Raw genomic sequence first — 20,960 nt, 5'->3', positions numbered from 1 at the left:
TCTCTTATACAGCTATAGGAGCTTATATAGCTATAGGAGTAAGGCAGAGCTGAAGTAGTATCTATAGGATTTTTTTTCTAGAAGGACTTCAGATGTCTGTATGGGACACTAGTTTGCTATCTTCTCACAAGCTGAAAAGAGAAAGAAATAATACATTTGGGACACTCTGAGCTACAGTTATAGGTGATTATCAATTCAATGCTGTACGTGAAAGTGAAGTTGTCATTAACTGAAGAGTAATCTCCTTTAGAGACGTGAACTGGTTTTTCAGACTCTTCTTTGCTAACAGCCTTGTGAGGGGTGCGTGACACTGGCCAGCTCCAGGCAGCTGCCCTGCTGCCATGGGAAACATGAAAAGCAACAACCCCAACTAATTTTGAGCAATCGGTTAGCAAACAGCTTTTGAGTTCAGCTTATCCAGTGATAACACATAAAGACTCTGCAGGTCACTGAATACAACACTGAATAATATGGCTTTGAATTCTCCAAGCAGTTTAGAAGAATCTTTCACATGCCAATATAAACAACTTGATGATGAAACATTTGCTTCCTATGCAGGCTGTTGTTTATTCTCTTCTAGGCACACAAATTTCGGGTGACAGCTTTGTACTCCCCTTTGGTTTTCTGTAACTACAGTGGACCCTGTGGAAGAAGAAATCTTGAGGTTCTGCAGAAAATCTGCATTACAATAATCTGCTTCCTAAGGTCAGGAGAGGAGACTCCAGACTTTTTTTTTTTTTTTTTTAGAACTGTACTTTTCTAGTAATTGCTACTGTGCATCACCATCACGGCTTGCATTTTATTTTGCTCTTTTCAATCTTCTAAGTATAACTGAAAGATCAGAGAACCAGAACTACTCAAACAGAGAAGCTCTGATGTACCTTGCATTCAGTTTCAAAAGGCCATTGTAAGATATCTTTCTTACAAGGATATTTCTAATGAACGGGTGTTTTTTCTCCTGCCCAGAAAAAATGACTTTTTTCTGTGAACAAAATAATTTTTCTATTTACTATATAATATATTGTTAAAAAGATTCAGCGATAAAGCTTCATATTTACGTTCCTGATTAACAGTGAAAGCCTTTGAAAGTTTCTCTAAGTCTGTGAAAACCAGAACGTAGCTACACAGCCAGGAGGCAGCACCGTGAGACCCAAGCATACCTTACACATGTTGGGAAATGGAAAAGGCCAGAGTGCTCGTTCACTGTGTAACTCTAGTCACTTTGACAATTATGTGAATGGGATCTGAAAAATAATCTCCTGCATCTCCAAGGCCCTAATCCCTGAAAAACAGTAGTAGTGATGTTGTCCATCTGCTGACTTTCAGTGTGTCTTGTCCTGGACCACCGCACTGTAAACATGCAAAGACGGAATAGTTGAATATCAGTGAAAAAATATGTATATGTCTATCTTACAAGCACACTTTAACAAGCCTTTGTTGTATATTAGATTTTAAGCTCTATCTTCTAGTATTCAAAATTATAATGACTAATTAGAGGTATGTGAACAGTGTCATTTTCTTCTGGCAATAAACTGCAATACATATTCATAGTTGCATGGGTTTAATCTTCTGTGAAATGGTCCCTACAAAACCAGTAATAGTTGGTATGTCCTTAAAGTATATCAGCAATTAATCCTCAAAATGATCAGTGGAGACAATGTCCTTTTCCCTCTGTCTCTGGTATGTGTTTATGTGTTCCCATTAATTATGCCTAATTTTCTGTTGGCACTTTTCGTCTTAATGCAACTCAGTTTTAGCATAACTTTTCAAAGACTTATTAGAAGGTAGGATCGTTTATATTGTGTAGCACAAATATTTATAGTCCACTAATCTTGACAAAAAGGCAATGCCTTACCAATTAAAGATATGCATGAGGAGTAATGATTCCCTGCTAGTAACTTATTAGGTCAGATCACCCAGTTTGAAGCATCTATCACACTTTAATTTTATCAGATTTCTTCCCTTGGAAGCTGCTACTCTCTCTTTTATTGAGATTATTTTTATCCCAGCAGGTGGATCCCTTGCCAAAGCCAGCTGCACAGTGATAGGACAAACAATGGACACAAGTTGCAGCAAGGAAGATTCCACCTGGATTAAGCTAGAATTTCTCCATGTTGAGAGTGGCTACACAGTGGAACAATTTGCCCAGGGAGACTGGAAGCTCAGCCCTGTTCAAAACAGCTGGAGAAGTTTCTGACCCAGCTCTGAAGAGAGCCCTGCTCATGTGGCTGATGATGACCCAAGTTTGCTCAGAGAAAGAGATGATGTAGAGCAGGTATGAGGAGACAAGGCTATCGTCAGAGTTAGAGTCAAAAAGCTCTAATTCTCCTGTCTTTGACACCAGTGCCATACCAGTTCCCTCCTGCACTTTCCAGTGCCTTTACATATAGCCTAGCAAAGTGGAGCTCCGGCTGAGACCATAGTGCTCTCACATAATTTGTATGTATCTAATTTTCAAATTTCCACAACTTGTGCTAGGAAACTGGTAAAGTCACTGTAGCTTACGCAGGCAGTGTTTAATCATATTTAAGAACAAAACAAGCAGAGATCATAATCAGACAGTAGACAAGGAATGGAAAAAGCTAAACCTACTTCTGCTCACTTACCCTCATTTGTTGTGTGGTTAAATTATCAATCTTAAGATAAATTTGGGTCAAGATTGTACCAACAGGTACATTGTTGATCTCTAGATAATGCTCTGGTACAAATTCTTAGGTTATGCTGTCTGGTTGGAGCAGGTCAGATATAAACTGATGTGGGGAGACACTTCTGCTGCACTGTAGGTGAAATAAAAGCCGTTTTTTGGTGTTTGAAGCATCACCAGCTTTAGGCTGAGGTTTTTCCTTTGTTGTTAAATGGCAGCTGTAGTGTAAAAATAGATACTGGTATTTAATGGAAGCTTAAGCCTGCTGACATTTTACAGATTTAGAAAGTTCGTTAAACACTATCAATTAAAAAGCCTGCCTCATTCTTGCATAAATGAATCAGAATTATACACTCCACCACAGGGCCTGCTCAAAATATTTATTTTGAAAAAGTGTTACCAGATTTAGTCCAAGAGTCGTACTTACAGCAACAGTCAAGGCTTTGAAACCGCTACAATTAAGCATTTATCTTAATATCTTATACACTCAGCAAGACCCTGTTACCAGTGCCTTGGCATCTGATAACTATCAAGCAGGTTCTGAAAAGCAAGAATGGAAAAGCAAAACTTAAAACTTACTTTGAATGCCTGAAAGACTGGAAGCATATGGCATTCCCATGAGACTTTCTTACACTAAAGATTATGACCAAAACCAAAAGTATTTGTTCCACATTATTGTGAGAGAGAGTGACACAGCTTTTACCCGGTATCCTGTTCCTGTAGTGCTTGCATGTAGGGAAGATCACCTGGGTTGAATTCCTGTCAATATTTATGCCATTGGCAAGGCTTCTGTTAAGTTACATATTGTCAGATTTTCATTTATTGCGCTCCTAACATCCAGAATATTTTCAGGAAGAGAAACTGCATGCTATAGTTCTGTACAGGTGACAAGTGGTTTCATACGGAGTGACATAGAGGTGTGTGTAACTTCCTTTTCAAATCGGTAACTGCTAACTTTGTGGGTTCCCATAACTCCTTATTGCAAAGGCTTCTTAAAAGCTATCGAAGGCAGGAGGTCTGTGTGCTCGTCCTAGTGCACTGTGTTAAAGCAGAGACAGTGCACCAAGACTTACAAGCTGGTTTAGTGAAAGTCAGAACGGATTGACTTTTTTTGGAGATTTATTTAAAGCAATCCTTTGAGGGTGGATGTCGTGGTGCCCCAAAGTAAAAGTGGTACTACCTTTGCTTACGGTGCTGAGTTGAGCTAGTGAATTTGAATACTGCTGTTTCCTTCCTCTTCAACTACAAATATCCTGATGTCTCTAAAATGGATCTTTGGGGGAAAATAGAATTGGTAGATGCATTCAGCAAAGATAGTTAAAGACTGGTTCAGGCTTTCTATTAGCAAATATACTGCAATGGATACATAAAGATAAAAAGTCATTTTTATGCCACAAAACCATGCAAGAAATGAGAGTGTTTCAAGAATTTTGTTCATAGAAACTATGATAGAAGTATCTTATTACCTCTTCCATTCACATACTGTCTTAATGTACTGGGTCTGCTGAGGTGGTGTTAATTTTCCCTACAGCAGCCCTCGCAGCACTGTGCTTTGCACTGGTAGCTGGAAAGGTGTTGATAACACACCACTGTTTTGGCTGCTGCTGAGTAGTGCTCACACAGCACCAAGGCCGTCTCTCCAACATTCCCCCCTCACCAGTAGGCCAGGGGTGGACAAGGTCTTGGGAGGGGGCAGAGCCAGGGCAGCTGACCCAATCTGACCAAAGAGATGTTCCATACCATATGACGTCTGCTCAGCAATAAAAGCTAACAGAAAGGGGTGGGGGGCTTTTGTTGTTACGATGCTTGTCTTCTTGAGCAACAGCTACACGGACTGAAGCCTTACTTCCTGGGAAGTAGCTGGACGTCACTGGCTGATGGGAAGTAGAGGATAAATCTTTTGTTTTCCTTTTGCTTCCACACATGGCCTTTGCTTTTGCTTTATTAAACTGCCTTTATCTTGACCCATGAGCTCTTTTCCATCTTCTTTTCTCCCTGCTGAGGAGGGGGCGTAGTAGAGTGACTTGGTAGGCCCCTGGCATCCAGCCATGATCAACCCACCACAGTTATATCAGGCAATTTTCCCTGAGGAACTAAGAAACTATTCTTCTCTGTAAAGTACATTTAGCAATATAAGTAACAAATTTACCTATCCTTTAATGAATATAACTTAAAGTTATCTTACTTGCATCACTATTTCCTTACTTATGTTACAAGGACACAAAGAGTCTTTTGTGCTAACTGTATATTTAGAAGGGAGAAGGAAGGGGAGTGAAGGGGAGGGGGAGGGGGAAGGGGGAAAGGGAAGGGGGAAGGGGGAAGGGGGAAGGGGGAAGGGGAGGGAAGGGGAGGGAAGGGGAGGGAAGGGAAGGGAAGGGAAGGGAAGGGAAGGGAAGGGAAGGGAAGGGAAGGGAAGGGAAGGGAAGGGAAGGGAAGGGAAGGGAAGGGAAGGGAAGGGAAGGGAAGGGAAGGGAAGGGAAGGGAAGGGAAGGGAAGGGAAGGGAAGGGAAGGGAAGGGAAGGGAAGGGAAGGGAAGGGAAGGGAAGGGAAGGGAAGGGAAGGGAAGGGAAGGGAAGGGAAGGGAAGGGAGCATCAAGTAAAAACATTTCACCATCTCTTTTTTTGCTTTGTAATTAGTTTTTGTAAATGTGTGGGGTGGGCTCCGTTTGATCAAATACTCATTTATTATATCTGAGCTGATTCCCTAGATTTTCTCTAGACCTTTTTTTTTTTCCTTTTGGAGATATGCTCTATTGCACAATTTCTTTCATCCTAATGTAGTTCCCTGCAGTCTTTTCAATGATTTTAGAAGGATTTGGTGATCATTGCCTTGAATAAACACACTCTTAGTTTTCTTAAGGTTGAGTTCTTCCTGTGAATTCAGGATTAATAACACAATACTTAGGGTTGTTTTGCGAAGGATTGTTTAGTTTGAGTCAATCTCTCCATTATTTGAGTGACAAAGAAAATATCATATGATACTTAAAGTAAGGTATGGGTGGTCATGCTGAGACAGATCAAATCAAGAAAAGGTGACCTGTTAAACTTGGTACAACAATGTTTGATAAGGTTCATGTTACGTATGATCTTAGGGGCGCTTGATATTGAGGGTTTGGCCTGTTATCATGTCTATAACCCTCTGACTATTAACCCTACCTTACTGTCAGCATGAAGTTACTGAATACAAGTTGGGTTATAACATGGCATGAATTTATCTTCAAACTTTGACAAAAATAAACAAAAAAAAAAAAAACCACCTTAATTTTTTCATCCATGTTCTGGTTTCTGCGGTTGTTGTGCACGTGTTTTTAATACTATCAAACTCCTCTTGGCAATGAGAGACAGAAATTGTTCTAAATTTGTAAGCTCTGAAAGACGAGGTTCCCATGTATCTGGGGAATGCCACAATAAAACATTAAATCTTACTGGATTTATGATAGCCATCATTAGTGCCTTGCTGTTAAGTATTTACGCCTGTAGTAAGGCTCTGTACAACCGAGTACGTGCTGTGTGGAATCGGGATGTCCCCAGCCGTGGAACATGTGGTGGCAGCATCGGACCGACCCAGGGGAGCAGAGCTGCGCCCAAGAGCTTTGAGACCTGAGAACGGAATCATCTCCTTTTTTCTTAAAAAACCCAACAAACAGTAGAGAATGAGCTCCTAGGATCTGGACACATGGCACAAACAGATTTAACATGGTGTTGTTTTATTCAATGTGAAATAATACAGAGAAAAGAAAATATCTGAAATACCATGAATGGCGTGTGGACTTACTATTAAGATAAAGTTGATTTTTTTTCATGAAAAATATCTTTCTTAGTGATTGTGATAACAAAGCACATGTGCTATATGTGAATTATTAGTTGAGAATACCTGTATTAAAACATGCCTTTTACTAATAGGCATTTATTAAGTTATAAGTACGTTGTTTTCACTGTGGAAATAACATGTAATCAATCAGTATTTGGATAGGCTTTCAAGTGGAAGCATCTCAAATGTCTAAGGGCTTCAGATTTTCCGATATCTCCAAGGTGTTTTAAGGAGCAGGCAGTACTGGTAACCTTTGGCACATGGTAGTAACCAAGCAATAGCTTCTTAAAAAAATTCAAGTTGCAATGTTGTTTTCTTGTAAGTAGTAAAACAAAAAATTTATTAAATAGTTCCTGTTTGTATGTTTACACTATGCTTAACGTAAATATGCTGGTAAGTGATGTAAAAATTCCTCTCTTTCTCTCAAACTGACTTTCTTCTCATTTCTCTGAAGAGAGTGTAAAAGTGCTATCAAACCAGACCAGCAATGCTTGTACCCACACTGGCCTCCTTTGTAAGGAGGGCAATGGAAAATCAACCCCTGAGCTTGCTGGTGAAAAGGGTAGGATTGAAACTCTCACTATGCCTCGATCCTAGCAAAATGCAGATGCAAGGGAAACCCTCCGCTTGCTGACTGTGAGCCTGGAGCTAAGACCTGCAGTCTTAATCAGAATGAGGATTCCTCAGTATCAGCTCCACAGCATGGAGCCATCACTTGCTTATGGTTTTAAACACATGGAAAGTCTTGCAGGGCTGTACTTAGTAGGCCTCTATAAGAAATTATCAAAACCTATGGAACACCTGACATGAAATCTCCATGTATTTGTAATTATCCCATGGTTGTACATCCAAATTAAAATCTATTGGAATTGCAGAAAAATATATTTTCTATGAAACTGGGATTTTTCTGTGAAGGAGCAAGGGGCAGATCCTACTAGCCTTACATTAGAAACATTTCTTTGTTTTTCAGTTTAAATTAAAGTTTGGCTTGGAGGCAAATGTAGGGGAATATCATGTTTACTGTTAAATGCTTTTATATTCTGGGAAGCTCATGGGTAGCTGATTTATATATTAAAAAGAACTTTTTTTCAGTGAGTCTCAAAGAAAGCATGTTATTCTCCTGTATTTTTGAAATACTTTCCTTGAAATCAGTAGTCTACAATGCATTTAAATTTTTATCATCAACACCATAAACCAGGTGTTAATCTTGGCAATCTTGCCAAATTAATAGTGAAGAGAAATATTTTGTGATTTTAACCTGAACAGTGTGGTGTTAAAGTACTTGCATGGGATTTGAAAGTATTATTCCACACATAAATGAAATTGTGGTCTGCCCTATTGCACTTTGCGTTGTATTTTATCAAGAGGAACAAGTCAAGACAGGAGAATATAAGACTGCAGCAATTCATTCTTGTGTTACATCAACTTACACCTCTCTAAGACTGAAATAAGGGTTACTGATCACATGGTGTTTCATATCTGCAATGAGATTAATAATAACTGACAGTTGAACTCAAAAAATTTATAGAGAGAGTAAAGGATAGTAAATATTTATATTTTAATATTTTTTCTTAGAATGTGTATTTGTAAAAACAGTGATATAAAAGACACTTGTCCTACACTATATCTGAAGTATCATGGGCTCATACAGATAATGTATGTAATGAATAAAATTGTCAAAGTGGGTGCTATAGTGTTTGTTTACCTTACTGCAGAAAGTAATATTTTAGCACAAATATTTAGTGCAATACTACTAAATTCCACTGCAGGGGCCTGGAGCACCTCCCTTATGAGGAAAGGCTGAGAGGCTTGGGTTTGTTTAGCCTGGACAAGAGAAGACTGAGGGGGGTTTTATCAAAACTTATAAATATCTGAAGGGTGGGTGTCCAGATGATGGGGCCAGACTGTTTACAGTGGTGCCCAACGACAGGACAAGGGGCGATGGGCACAAGTTGGAACACAGGAAGGTCCACCTGAATATGAAGAAAAACTTCTTTCCTGTGAGGGTGCCAGAGCAGTGGCACAGGCTGCCCAGGGAGGTTGTGGGGTCTCCTTCCCTGCAGACATTCAAAACCCACCTGGATGCGTCCCTGTGCTCCCTGCTCTGGGTGTGCCTGCTCAAGCAGGGGGGTTGGACAAGATGATCTCCAGAGGTCCCTTCCAACCCCTGCCTTTCTGTGATTCTGTGAAATTCTCCAACCACCTGGAAAATATTTATAAAAGCTGTACCACATTAACTGTGCTTTAAAACGATACCCACCTGTGTTTTAGCTGTGCACTGAATGTGTCAGTGGCAGTGGTTTAGTATTCTCAAAGCCCACCATCCAGTCCTCTTTTACCATCCCCTTTTTCAAAAGTTAATTAAAACATCAGCTGTTACTATCAAAGAAGAAGGATGTGCCTTTATTTCTGTAGCTTAATGATAAAGTAATAACCTAGCTTTAATTATAAGCCATATAGGAAATTATGAAAAACAGCAATGCCCTGAAGTACCTATCACAGAATAACATCCCACAGAGGAAAAATACATTACCTAATCACATCTGGCACACCCCCCACCTTCACCCCAAACATGTTGCAACCTCTCTGCTCCTTGGATCTTCTGTCCTACTTCCTCTTCACTTTTTTTCAGTGGCCCTTTTTCAAGTTCTAACTTTTCATTTTTTTAGGACTATATAAAAAAAATATCTGTTTGGAGCTTATACCTAGTTTCATAACAATGAACACAAAAACTTCTCTTTTTCAGTGCCGTCTTTTCTTAAGAATGTATTTTGGTTACCTAAACAGATAATGCTCGTTCACTAAAAGCAAAATATTAACATACTGAAGAAGGCCATTGATGCCTGCTGATTCTCAACACTTTTTTCTCATTTCAGACACAGTTTTTGATTGTCACATGTTTTCAATTTGTAGTAATTTAAAACCCTGCCCCTCTTTGCAGCAGAATAAAGTTTGGCTTTAATGATTTTCTTGCTGTGATCAGTGATGCCCAGATTTTTCTTTCCAAAAGCCACACCCTGCTGGTGCTTTTTTATTTGCCCTGTGCTTAGACTAATAAAAAAAAATTCAACTTAAAGGATCAGACTAAAATTATTCCATATTTTTTTTGAAGTTGAATTGCATGTTTCTTAAAGTGGCTCATTTGCTCATGAACCACAATAGTGCTAAAGAACCAGGAACAATTTTACTGAATCATCAGGTTGCTTAGAAGACTTTGCAATATTGTCAAAATTTAACTCGGAGAAATGAAAAACATTCCTTTAAAAAAAATCTGAGTATTTGTGGAAAAATATTCTGATTGCTACAAAAGGTAGATTGTGTGTCTCCTCTTGCTGATGTATTTATTAACTGATATGAAGATCAAATAGGCCCCAGAGGTAGCCTTACTGAAAAGAGCTGGCTAAGCAGGATGGTCTCATCTAATATTTTTACAGCCATCTTACATGGGCTGCCAAGGCCAGTATCTGTCCCATTGTTGCCATAAAGATGATTGAACAAATCCTTAGGGATTAATCTTCAAGGATTTTTTTAAAAAATGTGGCTGTGTGGGAGGGAACATAATATAGAACACAACCTTTTATTCTATTTTCTCTCCCCATGCTTCAAATGTCACTTTCAGACCTTTTGAGATGTATGTGTGCATTTTAGAGATAGGCACTAAACCAGATATGTGCACATTTTCTGGTTAATTCAGAGAAACCAGCGTTGTTTTCTGACTTCCATAATTTTTTGATAACGTATATCCCCACTTCTGTTCTGGAGTTCACTGCTGAGATTTGGACAGAAAATGAAATGCTATCTTAAAAAAGTTCATTTTGTAGGAGTCTTCAGCTACAGTCAAATGTGTAACATATCTATGAACTTTTTTCCCAGTCTGGAAGTTTGCTCAGAATATTATCTCTTTATCAGTGTAAGCATATATAAAAGCCAGTCCTTTTGCTACAAATTAGACTACATAATTCTCTGTGACAGTGTTATCACAGACAACTTCAGCTTAGGTTAACATTCTTCAACCAAATCTCCACATTCTGTTAGGGAAAACTAAGACTACACTAGGTTGAAATGTACTGCAATGATAATAATATATGAGAAGATTTACATCATTTTAAACTTCTGGGGCTATAATGATATTAAAATATTGATAATATTTTTGTAATAGGAAAAATGTTTTCTGCTATTTTAAAATTGTAAACAGTTCATAGTTAGACATCTTTTCCACCTTCCAATGTGTGACTCCTTCAGCTGCCATAAAATGTACCTTTGTTTAATCTGAAGACAAAATCGCTGTAATTTCTAGAGAGATACATTCTGCAAACCAATTTTGTAGTAGCTCACTGCTGGAGTTCTGAATAAGTGTAAACATTTTTAGGATTAGGCTAAAGGATTTGATAATGTAATTTATGTTATCATTGCATAAAGAAGTGATTTTTTTCCTCCTACTTTAGATTTGTAAGTAGTAACGTTTTTAAAATCTGTGCTGTGGTCTGAAAACCTGTTCTTCCAACATCCATGCACCAACCAAGCTAAAACTGCTGTCCTGTGTATACAGATCCTCACCTTGCATACACAAGGTGAAGCTATAGCAATTACAGGACACTGAAAAGAAGTAAAATATCTCTGCTCTGCAGGTCTAGGTTGGGGAAGAATATGAGATCACTGTGTTTTGTGTATCGTTTGCCATACATACAGGCTCCTGCCTGGAAAGCTAACAGCTCATAGAGACTGTGTGCTTTTCCTTCACAGCTAGCAGTTGCCTTTGATCAAATAAGCCCAGAAATGTTTGCAACAAAGCAGAAATACCCTCCAAGAACTTACTGAAGGATATGCAGTAAATCTTTCAGTCAAGCTTCAACAACAACCACAAAAGGTGCTAGCAGATTCTTCTTCAGCAGGAAGAAAGGTAAGTTTTGATAGAACCCTTTCTTAAAAAATTCTGAGTCAGTAAACTAGTCTTAAAAGAAAGTTCCCTGTTATGGATTAGCTATAAAAAGAATATGAGAGATTAACAGTGAGGGTGTTTCGTGGCTATAAACAAATAATTGTGTGCACATTGTGCTCAGAGCACAAATAGGACCGGGAATTTGAAGCGCCCCTAGCTGACCAGCATATATGTCTATCATTGGTCTGGTGTAACAAAGATAACCTGATAAAGACCACACTATGACAGTTTTTCTTTTGCATTGGCTGCTGAACAGACAAAAGCTGTTTTCTGCAGCCAGCCAACTACTGATCCAACTCTCTTCTGCCAGTGGTGCAGTCAATGGGAATTCCACAGGCAAATCAAAGCTACATTTTGCCTTCATTTTCATCTGAAATATAAGTTGGTTGGTCTTTTGTACTCTAGACTGTCATTTACTACTAATTTTCCTTTTTTAATGTTTATGAGCAGAAGCATAAAATGATTCTCAAATGTAGTTTAACTGATGGAAGAGTTGACATTGTGACCATGGCTACTGCTGCACCATGAGCTGCATTAAGCCCATGAATCAAGGTTTGCTTTTCATTTGTCTTTGAGGCAGCATACAGTAGAAAGTATCCTTAAAATGCAACTTGCCTGTAGTTGAAGCAATGTATCAATTTGTCTGCATAGGGACTCAGGGGCGAAAGTGCCCAAAGTCCTTAGCAAATAGCAACAGAGCATTAAAGTGTTTCTTATTACTTTATATTCAAAGGCCTTTCCCCACACCATGTCTTAGAAATAAATTGTAAAATGGTCTTTCTTAGATGTTTTTTAATACTTTTCTGATTGAATTATTAGTAACAAAATGCATAGAAGGAAAAGCTGCTATACCCAGCAAGAGGGAAAGCCAAGGCACTCAATTAATTTGTAAAATTGTAAAGGACAATCAACACTGTGGGCAAGTATTTTTTTTTATATGCAGTTTTTAACTCATAAGCTACAGTATACCTCATCTCATTTCAACAACAGCTGATGTCTCCATTTCCCCTGGAAATGCCTGCAGGTCCCATTAAAAAGAATCATAAATAAAATGTTCCAATGAGCTATGGATTGATTGGTTGGTTGATTGACTGATTGATTGATTGATTATGTTGGAAAAGCTGACATTTTCACCCATCATTCTAAATTATGTTTAACAACGGATTACCAGACAGTAATTCCTCTGATAGGAGATGAAATAAAGTAGCAAGCTGTTTCAGCAGGCTAGTCCAAGGAGATGGCAATAAATCTGCTCAATTATTGTATTACCAATCCAGTTTTCACTGCTAAGGACATTATTATTTTGTTTAGACTTGTTCATGCATCATAGATTATTCTATTTAACTCATTCAATGGGAGAAATGGCAGTATTGTATTAGAGTTGCAAAGAACCGAGCTTTGGGAGACTATAGTAGGCCTCGAGCAGACAGGAAAAAAGCTACCAAGCTCCTATCAGACCAAAAATAGGTTGTGAAATCCACATTTTAGAAAGCAGCATTTTGTTTTCAACCTGGTTTGCTTTACTTATCTGAAAAGTCTCAACCAAAGGATACTGCCTGAGAAGCTGATCCATTAAAACAGAATTATTGGATCTTCTATGATGATTTGTACTTCACCTCAGTCCTGTAGTATATCAAGAATTAGGTCATTCAGCCGATCTTTTGGCCTGGCAAATTAGATTACAAATAACTGTAATAAAAAGGGGTCCCTTTTTTTCCCTCCTTCACTCTTGGGAGGGGAGAAAGCATGCTAGGTCTATTAACAAAATCCTGTCACAGAAAGTTATTTGCTTTGCCAGCCTGACCTTACAGTCCTGATAAACTCCTCTTCCTTGCAACGAAATAAAGAACGTTGCACTTCAGCACCCACATTGTCCCCAGAATGTTTTGTAACAGCAGATAATATTACATCATGGAGCCTGTCTAGTGCCCAGCTAAGCCACCCAGATGTAAGGGAACTTTGGATAAGTTTTAACCGTCCATCCCAGACTGCAAATCAGTGGAGCAGGTGGTCTGTGGAAAACATATCACACGTATAGTGTGAAAAATCCCTGTTACTTTACCAGTTACTTTTCTGTAAAAGAAGGACAGATGAGAATAATTGTCTCTCCACTCTCCAACACCAGCAAGGCAACAGCCGCCAATCCTTGCAAAAAGGAATTTCTCCAATGCTGATCCAAAACCTGCTTCCCAGGTTTTCACAGACCTGACCCTTTCCCTGTGCTCATGGTCATCCCCAACAGAAAGATGTCATTAAAGTAGGATTTTCCTCAAAAGCAAAAGCACAAGATCACTTTTACTCTAGTTGTGGAATCTCTGTACTGAAGTGCAGTAGCTAGATGAAGAGGAGAGATGCGCAGAACATAGAGTTTATTTCTTCCCCAGTTTTATCACTCGGCCGCCAGTCAAGAAGTGAAAGCTGCTGAGGCACAGTGGAAAATTTCCTCCAGTAAAACCTTTCCTCCCTGACTTGTTCTTGTGTCTCAGCTTGTCAGATAAGCTTTTATCTGATAGACGGAGGCAAGGACGTGTTGCAGAATAGTGCCCCGATGGAATCATAACCTAAGTATCTATGCAGTGCTGGACTAACTTAGCACTAAAAAACATGATATGGGAGTCAGTGTGGATAGGTCTTAGGGAAAAATAAGTTTGATTTGCATCATTTGTCAAAAAAAGGCAAAGAGAATTGTTAGGAGTTATTGGGACAGGAGTGGAAGTAAAATAAAAATGTTGTTATGTCACCGCATTGACTAACAACACCCATTCAAAAAGGGTATAGAAGAATTAAGGAATTCAGTGAAATCAAGAGTTGAGCCAGGCCTAACCTATTGAATAATTATTTGAAATATTTTATCACCAGCACAGCCAGATTCCAGCTACTGCTAAGACTCACCGTGTTAACAGACCAGCAGCTAACTGCTAATTTTAAAAAGACAATAAATACATCATAGATGTCTCCCTTCAAGGATGCACACTGCTTCAGACTTCCATTCTGGGCACCTTGATAGTGCTTACTCTGTACAGATTTCTAAATGTATTCATGTTATTGATCTCCTAGTCCTTGACAGTCAAAACAATCACTCTGAACTCTGAAGATAAACCCAAAAGCCAGGTAACTCAGTTAAAGAATAAATTCCACATGCTGTATCCAAAGCCATGTACAGAACCCCCCCACACACCTGAGTATGTTTATGGTGAGGAGATGGGCATGGTAGTCCCAGGGCACGGACTCCCAAGGCGGCTCTTGGCAGGTCTCATGGTCTTAAATGACTCTGCAAGCCCTGGCAGAAGGAACACAGCAGCCAAGGACGATGCATCCTGCTGACCACCATGAAGGGAGGGAACGGGATTTTTGCCACCATGCTCTGTCTTGCTTGTCAAAACAGCTTTGTCTAGAAGCTGCCTAATGGAGTACGTCAGCACGGACCTAGGAGCAGAGCCATGTAATTGCTGTGAAAATATTGTAGTACAGGCAATAAACAGTGGGTATTTCATTAAAATTGTTAGCAAAAAGTGGTTCAAAGGTGTTCATATTTTCCTAATCTATATAACACTATATACCTATGTATATTCAAAGGGTTATCGGTACCACATGCACCAAACCAATCCCAGAAGTGGGATCAATTGCAGTTGCTCTCAGAAGAGGGCCCAGAGGGGGACCAATTCAATGATGATCCTGTCAGAGTCTGGAGTCAGCCAGGCATTCCCAGCAAAGGTCCAGTGTGTCTAGCAGATCTCATAGAAAAGGGTTTGTGCATGAGAAGTTCTCAGAAAGACGGGGTCTTTTAGCTTTTGTATTGCAGAGACATAAGAGGCATAGGACATCACCACCTGGAGGCAATGGGTGGTGTTAATTTCCATTTTTCACCTGGGACAGCCGATAGATGATGATGGCTTCTATTTTCTCAGACCAATTTTTATTTTTCCAGACTGCTTCCCTTTTCTTCCAGGTAGAACAGCCAATAGCAGTTGCCAACTCCTACCTTCTCAGAACATTTCTCCCTTTTTCCAGGCTATTTTTCACCTTTCCAGATGATGTTGCTGTTGTAGTTCCTTAGTTTTGTGCTTATCAATGGTATCTCAGGATGTCTCCAGTTTCTCAGTACTTGGCCACACTTCAAAGATGCCAGCTGTGTTTCTGAAGGATGATCCTGCTTCCCAGGCTGCCAGGCATTTTCCCTGTCAGTATTTCAGCAGGCATCATCTTCTGTTATGTATTTTTCCCTTTATAACCAGGTCATGTTTGTGCCTGCTCCCATCAGTTGCGAGTTCTGCTTAGCCTTTAACGAATTGACAATGCTAGACTCAGAAAAATGGTATTTTGCAGGTGCTACAGGATGACCGGAAAAAAAGCTGTTCTAAAGATGTATAAATGTCACCTCATCAGCATACAACTGTTCTCACTTCCTCTTTTTACTTTTCTTCTGATTCCCACCTTACCAATTTTTTTAACAAGAGGCTGTATGACATTTCCTGAAGCTACTCAATCTTCCTTGCTATGAGGAGACAGTAACACATGTACTTGCTCTGTAAGGCAAGGAATTCAGTCTCTGAACTGTAATACTGGATTGCTTGTGGATATATGTGAAGGAGGCTAAAGGAATTGTCTGTTTACATTTTGAAAAAATTTTTTGTCATGCTAGGTTGTTATGCTAATTTTGATCCCTCAGTTTCTGTGATTTCTGTGTTTAGGCCAGACTAAACTAAAGCCAGACTATGGAGGCTGAAGTCTGCTTATTTGATATAAAAACAATTATTCTAATAACAACACAAAAGGATCAATGAAGACACTGTTTTACTTTTTCTGATGTTGGCCAAGACTGCTTGGCTTTGAAGAGGAAGTATGAGCAGAAAGAGGAAGCCTGCCTATCTTTGCTTTGTGAGGCAGCCCCATTTCTCCCAGTTTGTGGCCTCCCTGGCAGCCCCGGGGTTGATTTACAGACCCAGTGGGGGAAGCTGATTGTTCTCTGCTGCTTAGCATGGTTGTGACTTCCTAATTTTACTGACTGTAAAAGCAGCAGGTATAGCTGCACAATTTTTTTTATTTCTTCTGCAGGAAAGAATATTCACTTGTATACTCAACGCTAGCACATTTTGAACCATCTGTGCAAGTACGCAAAAGGCTCTTTAGTGCAGCACGGGCCTAGGGAGACAAGCCCTCTGCTCATCCTGCTAGGAGGTACCTCCCAGCATCTTAGTGGGAGCAGGGAGGGGGAAGGATGAGAGCAGCAACCATCCCTGTTTGCTTTCTCTGCACGGCAGTACATGGTCCAATGCCCGTGACTTTCTCACAGGCAGACTTCCTTCTCCGTTGCACAAGCAGGATGCAGCTAGTCCCATGCAAACGCAAAGGCGTTGGAGCCAACAGCTCCCACTCAGGAAATATAGCAGCAGCACCTATTGCCTACTCACTGTCTGCGAACTCCAGAAATTATATGAAATGAAGGAACAGACCAAGAAAGCAGGATTACTGCAGATGGCTGAGGCTAAGATGGTATTTTCTTGCTGAGCCAATTCTTGCCTTTCATAACACTGTTGAGCTAATAGGCTTAACGCTGATTAAATATAGGCTAAGTGTGCTATAATGCTATGTAAAGACCATTAAAGCTTCAAAACGTAGCCTACCGGGCAAATGTTGACCAGGTTACCTCCAGCTGCTTTCAGTAGTACCTGCATTCAGTTGGTCAGACAAAAGCCCTGCGAAGCTGTCATCAGCCAGGCCAGCTAACTCACTGCACTTGTTTGGATACCTCTGACTAGTACCCATCCCATTACCACCAGCTGGCCCTTCTGCTACCCACTTGGTGCTGGTGGCAGGGAAGCCCTGACTTGAGGCATGACCTGACTGCAGCCTGCAGGGAGGTTCTGCCCGTTGCAGGGGACTGGCACAGCCCCCGGGCCCCCTGCACCCTGCTCTCCCTCCACCTCTCACCTGGATTGCTCACAGCTAAACCAGCTGCTTTGAGGTTTTCCACGTGACATCTATTCCAAAGAGGTCTGGGAGATGCACTAGTTTGGTTACCAAACTTTTGCTAGATTGTGTTGTGCTTTTCCAGAAATACCCTTTTTCTCCACCTCCCATCTTAAATGGGTAAAAATCTTGATGGGTTTCAGTCCAACGAAGTGTCTGCCAACACTGAAAAAGAGGGTTGTATTAACCTCCAGGGTAACGGAGACAGACTTTGTTTTTCTGATTCTTCAATATCTGGGAGAAGTTTTGAAAGCCAGGGTGAGGTGACTGCCCTTTCTTGGCTATATTTGTCCAGCATTGTCAGTTGCACTCACGTGCAATATCTACTACCATGTCCAGGTAAAGCTTCTGCCTCAGCAAATGATTTCTGAGTAGGTTTTCGTTAGCTTCTCTGCCCCAGCAGTAACGGTCTCAGGAAATCTAATAGTGCAAAATGTTAGAATGACATGGTGTAATCCAAGGAATCTTTCTTTCACTGAAGTGTTACCCTTTGTCAAGGCAGACAAATACTCTTATCCTTTTCCTTGGGCAAAACTGTAGATCTACTATATCTCCTTGTGTTAGTAGGCTAATTTCTTGCCATATGTGCATAAATAGACAAATAAAGATAACACAAGTGATTTTTCCGTGGGTTGTTGCAGATACAGTATTACTTTCATTTAAGTAGTTGTAATTCAGCAACATTTCTGCCTACTGCACCTCCTATTTAAGCCTTCTATTTTCTCAGTGGGTACCAAAACAGGGGCGTTACACTGATGGCTTCTCAGTTGCTGGGATTCTCTTTTCTCTGAGCTGATGTTACACAACAAGCCTTGTCTCCAAGAAATAAAAAGATGATATTTATGACTATTCCTTAATGAGTCTTCATTATACACTTTGTGAACAAAAACCTGGGAAATCTACCCTAAAGGAGTTACATGAAGTTGCTCCATAACCCCTGCATGGGGCTTGCCTGCGCTGGGTATTTCAAGGCAGCACCCACAGGCACTGTGTCTTCAGCACGATTTTGTACTGGATTGCCCACCACTGGGTAAAAACACATTAAGATATATGCAGAAGTGATAGCATGACCCTTGTGGAGTTTTTCAACCATGCTGAGTTGATACAACTGAAAATCATGGCATTTCCTCATCAAAACACAGCCCATCTGTTTCTGCATAATTATTCTCATCTTTTATTCTGTACAGCAACCATAACAATGGGCTCTGCAGGTGTTGCCGTAATACAGGTGATCATGTTTGTATTTTGATCAAGTAATTTTGGGTATGTCTTGTCAGTTCTTGTATCAAATTGACTTCCAAACCCACATATGATGTGTGTTATGGCTTTAATCTTCCACTCACTTTGCCTTTGTAAAACAAATCTTTATTATAGTTTCTGATTACTCCCTACAGTCAAGACCATACATATTCTTTAGGTATAAATTTTCAATCATGATAACGTAGTTTTCTGCTGTTACTGTGGTTTTGACTGCTACTATTTTTTTCCATTTTTCTTTAATTCATCTATTTATTATTTACCTCCCTAGATGTTTAACATATCTTTATTTTGTTCTATGCATATATCTCTTCTCTTTTAGTAAGGTCAAGGTCTTTTGATGTGGAAATGTTTAAGACTGGCTGGATCCTCAGAAGAAATTACTTCTTTTGATACCTGAATCGAAGTATTAGTAAAATAATGCCTCCACAGTACATTATTTCCACAAGGTCCATTGTTGATGTTGATTATTTATAGGGGAGAGTTATTGTGTTTTTCTCACATTCACAAGTTTGTGTAAGTCCTTTGGGATGTATAGATGCCATAATATTATGTTACTGAATCAGGAAAATTAATCAAACTACAAGTTGTAGGCCAAGAAATCTTTTGCTTGGTTTAACTTTGTTGTTTCTATCCTTTAAGTTTTAGTTGCCATATTCAGCAGATATTTACCTTTTATATCACTGATTAAATTAAGAGGCAAATTAATTTAAGGGCTCTGATTGATCTTGAATGCCAGCAATTTGGATGCTTATTAAGTGGTTTAAAGTATATCTAATTAAAGATATATGCTTTACATCCGATAGTAAAACATTTAGCATTTGTCTGCTTAAATTTATTTAAGTATTATCACTTCTTCTGTAGTTCAAGAAGAGTTTTAAAGGCTGTATGCATAATTTCCTCATTCTGAAAGAATGACTAACCACTAATTGCACTGAATACAGTCTTCCTCTTGCCTAACTTTTATAATTAGAAAAATAAATTGGCCCTTACAAAGTGTTATGTCTTTACTTGTTCCTAATAAAAATATTATGTCCCCACTCACTATCTATTTCAAAGGTTAAGAAAGACTGCTGATCAGAGGAGGGATCAGTTAGTCAATGCTAGAGATGAGTCTAGAATTTAGGCATTGAGCTAAGTCACGCGCTGCTCTGAACCCTTTTTCTCCAGTTTTTTCTTCCCCAAATTAAAAACCTATTCTAGAACAGCAGCAATCAGCCTTTCTCATCTCTTCCAAAAGAGTCCAGAAGGTGCAGCCACATAAATAAAAGCAGCCATAATACAGAAGGTGTTTCTTGTGAGGAAGCATGAGTTTATTGTAATGCCTGATATGAGCTTCAGAAGAACATATGGCCTCCCCTAATTGGAGCAAAGTAGCTAAGTTTGGAATACTTGCAAAACTTTACAAATAAGATAGTCTTAGAAATTGCTATATATGATTAGATAGGAGGGAGTCTGGAGACACTGTATCCTTGAGTAGAATCGATCAGGGAAATGCACTAGAATAAGCTAGTTTAGTATCAGTAAGAGTTGTGTAACCTAGCCAAAAATGAACTGAGCTTGCCCGGAGACTGAGTTCAACCAGCAGACACGGTGAGGAAGACTATCCACGACCACCAGAGGACCCTGGAAGACCACCAATAAACATGAATGTGCACACATTAAGGACATTTGCATATGTTAATGAGTTCCAAGAATAGTATTAATATGATAATAATTTTCTAGTAATCTAATGAATATGTATGTTCTGATTGCATATAACCACTGTAGTAGAGCATCTCTGCTGTAGTAGAGCAACTGGGTGCGCACACCAGGCAGAGCGAGCCCCTGTGTGCCCAGCTCCACGATGAAGAATGCCTGCTTTCCAAAACTACAAACTGAGTTTTAGAGGGTTCTTACATTTGCCAACTTACAGCATCAGTTCTGCTTTCCCCTTCTCCAACCCCTTTATGAAAGTGAAACCGTTGTCCCCTGCCTTCACCTTCCCCACAAATCCTTTGGCTGTAACTACTGGGGAGGGGGAGGAGGCCTAAGTGGCGAAACAAACCCTGTGACATTTCTTTGAAGACTCTTGGTGAGGAAGAAGAGAGCACGCAGCAAGTCAGGAGGTGTGACTGCGCCAGCCCCATTTTAAACCCAAAAGGAAAATATTGGCAGTTGTAGGTATTTTGCACTTTTTTATAGAACTATTTATTTGGGAATAGAAAGAAGAGGTCACGGGCATGACATGAGTTAAAAAAAAAGTATCAGTGACTTCTCCCCCCTTGTTTCTGAAGCGGAGTAATTACAAAATAATGGGATATGCTGAGCATAAGCAGGACGCAAGGATTTGGACATCC

The sequence above is a fragment of the Phalacrocorax aristotelis genome, chromosome 2, assembly GCF_949628215.1.
Source record: "Phalacrocorax aristotelis chromosome 2, bGulAri2.1, whole genome shotgun sequence".
In the NCBI taxonomy this organism is placed as follows: Eukaryota; Metazoa; Chordata; class Aves; order Suliformes; family Phalacrocoracidae; genus Phalacrocorax; species Phalacrocorax aristotelis.
Note: the sequence above shows the minus strand (reverse complement) of the source record.